Source organism: Pteropus alecto, unplaced genomic scaffold (genome assembly GCF_000325575.1).
Source record: "Pteropus alecto unplaced genomic scaffold, ASM32557v1 scaffold102, whole genome shotgun sequence".
NCBI classification, from domain to species: domain Eukaryota; kingdom Metazoa; phylum Chordata; class Mammalia; order Chiroptera; family Pteropodidae; genus Pteropus; species Pteropus alecto.
The window spans coordinates 2,355,289-2,358,072 of record NW_006432224.1 but is presented as its reverse complement, the minus strand read 5'-3'; the positions used below and the strand labels follow the sequence as shown (position 1 = coordinate 2,358,072).

The 2,784-nt window shown below is 46.4% G+C and overlaps 1 non-coding gene across 1 annotated transcript; it reads right to left on the bottom strand.

Annotated features, from left to right (window-relative positions):
• Positions 1–2,028: 2,028 nt before the first annotated feature.
• LOC112475802 lies at positions 2,029–2,147 on the bottom strand. The gene has a single exon (XR_003044879.1). It is a non-coding gene; the product is annotated as a 5S ribosomal RNA (ribosomal RNA).
• Positions 2,148–2,784: the final 637 nt, after the last annotated feature.

Here is a 2,784-nt window from a genome sequence, read left to right as displayed (position 1 = left end):
ACCACATTCTGAGCCATAAAGCAAACCAACGAATTTAAAAGAATTAAGATACAAATTTGATTCTCTAACCACGATGAAATGCAACTAGAAACTGATGACAAAAATTATATCTTGAAAATTCCCGTATCAAAATTCCCAAATAGTGCATCTTAAAATAACCCATGGGTCAAAGAGAAAGTCATTCATTCATAAATAAATAAATATAGATAGATAGATAGATAGATAAATAGGTAAACAGATAAATAAATATATATAATAAATCTTGAAATGTACCCAAAGCTTAGAGAGAAATTTGTAGCATAACATGCTTATATTAGAAAGTGAGAAAGGTCTCGAATCAATGGCCCGAGCTTCCGCCTTCAGAGACCGGGGAAACAAAGAAGTGGGGAGTCTTGTTTATATTCTGATCATTTTTTTAACGTACGTTCAAAAGTTAAAATCACAGTCTGGCTAGCATCCGGGCCATTTCCCCTTTCCCGGCATAATCCCACACGTGGCACGCTTCTGTGAAATGAGTTCTGGACCGCAGGCGATCTTGTGCAACGCCGGGAATGAGGCCAGACAGTGAATCCACGTCCGGGATGTGTCTGCCCCGCGGGGAGGGATCCAGTCCTCCCATCCAGTCCTCCCACGATGACCGGTCCAGCGGAATTCACGTCTTCACGCTTATACTTTGACTCCCAGGAGTGTGACGTCCACGAAAGAACGTTGTCACCGCTCTATCTCCAGTGTCTAGGAAGGTGTGTGCCACACACCGGGGGCTCCGTATCTCCTCGCCGAAGGGAGGAAGACACTTAAGTGTTCCGCAGCCCCCAAAAAACTGCGCGGACTTCTGCTTCTTAGATCGTGTTTTCTTCGAGATGGAGTCTTCACCTTTCTTTTGCAGACGATGTTCCTTCCTCCCCTTCTTCTGGGTTCTCTTGTTCCTCCGGCTTCCGAGATATAATTTATATACCACCCAGTTCCCCAGCTGAAGTTGTAATGAGCTTTTTTTCACTCAGCGTTTCGGAGGCTTACCTGTGCTGCAGCATGGGCCAGTACATTCCTTTTTATGACCAAATAATATTCCGCTGTACAAAGAGACCACGTTTTGTTTATGCATCAAGTTGATGGACGTCTGGGTCGCTTCTACTTTTTGACTATTATGAATGATGCCGCTATCGACAAGTTTTTTTGTAATTTTTTAATTTTTTGTTTATGGTGACATTGGTTCACAAAATCCAATAAGTTTCAGCTGAACACTTTAACGGTAAGGCGTATATATATTTACACTCTGTGTTCACCTGTCATAGTGAGATTTCTTTCTGTTACCACATGTGACCCCCTTTACCCCGCCTACCTCCCCCTTCTCCCTCCCCCTACCTTCTGGAAACCACTAGCCTATAGTACATGTCCAAGAGGTTTATATCCCACAAGTAAGTGATAGCGTGTGGATTTTCAACTTTTTCTATCTGGCTTATTTCGCTCAGCAGGATCATCTCGAGGTCCATCCACGTTGTCGCAAATGGCAGTATCTCATCTCTTCTTATGGCTGAGTCATATTCCATTGTATATCTGTGCCACAGCTTCTTTATTCAATCATCTGTCATAGGACACTTCGGTTGCTTCCATGTCCTGGCCACCGTGAATAGTGCTGCTATGAACATCGGTGTGCAAATCTCTTTTCGGATATGAGTTTTCCAAGTCTTTGGGGTAAACACCCAGTAGAGGGATGGCTGAATCATATGGTAGATCAATTCCTAGTTTTCTGAGGAAGCTCCATACTGTTTTCTACAGTGTCTATACCAATCTGCAGACCCACCAGCAGTGTATGAGGGTTCCTTTTTCTCTACATCCTCTCCGGTATTTATTACTTGTCCTGTCAATTATAGTTATTCTAACAGGTGTGAGATGGTATCTCATAGTTTTGATTTGCGTTTCCCTAGTAGCTATTGATGCTGAGCATCTTTTCAAATATTTGTTGGCCATTTGTATGTCCTCTAGAGAGAAACGTCTGTTCAGGTTCTCTGCCCATTTTTTTAGTTTTTACGCCTACAGCACCTGGTCTTCCTAGGTGGTCTCCCATCCAAGTACTAACCAGGCCCGACCCTGCTTAGCTTCCGAGATCGGATGGGATCGGGCGTGTTCAGGGTGGCGTGGCCATTGGGTCTGCCCATTTTTTGATTGGATCGTTTTCAACAAGTTTTTATAGGTCTACCCATTTTCGTTTTTCTTGGGCACACGTCTAACATTGCTGAGTCACAAGGTGACTCTCTACTGTTTCCCAAAGTGGCTGCAACCATTTTGCAGTCCCCCCAGGACCGTGAGGGCCCCGTCCCTCCACCTCTGCAGCCCTGGTGGTCTCGCGGCTGGTGGCTGGGACGCGGAGCCCTCCCCAGGTTCCTCCACCTCCTCCCTGATACTACTGTCTGCCATTTTATTAGTCACTCCAGTGGGCGTGAGGAGTCATTTTTTTGTGTTCTTTTGCAATGTGGGCAACTTCGTGACATCGGGTGAGTCAATTTTTCCACTTTCTCTCTGAGCAGTTCGAAAGCTGCATCCTGTGCTCTGTTCGATGTTTGTAGCCTGACAGCCAGGTAAAGGAGGACTCGGCTGAAGTGATCCTTGCTGGGGAGCATCTGGTCTCTGGTGTCTTTACTGAGATTTCTAAATGTCCCGAGCAGCGTCTCCCCTGGTCGGGAGGTGGGTCCGACAAGCCCCAGGGGCACCCTCGGCTGTGGGCCTCCCTCTGGTTCCGCCTCGACGCCCCACACCCGAGAACCAGCGCTGGCCCCTGCCGGCCTC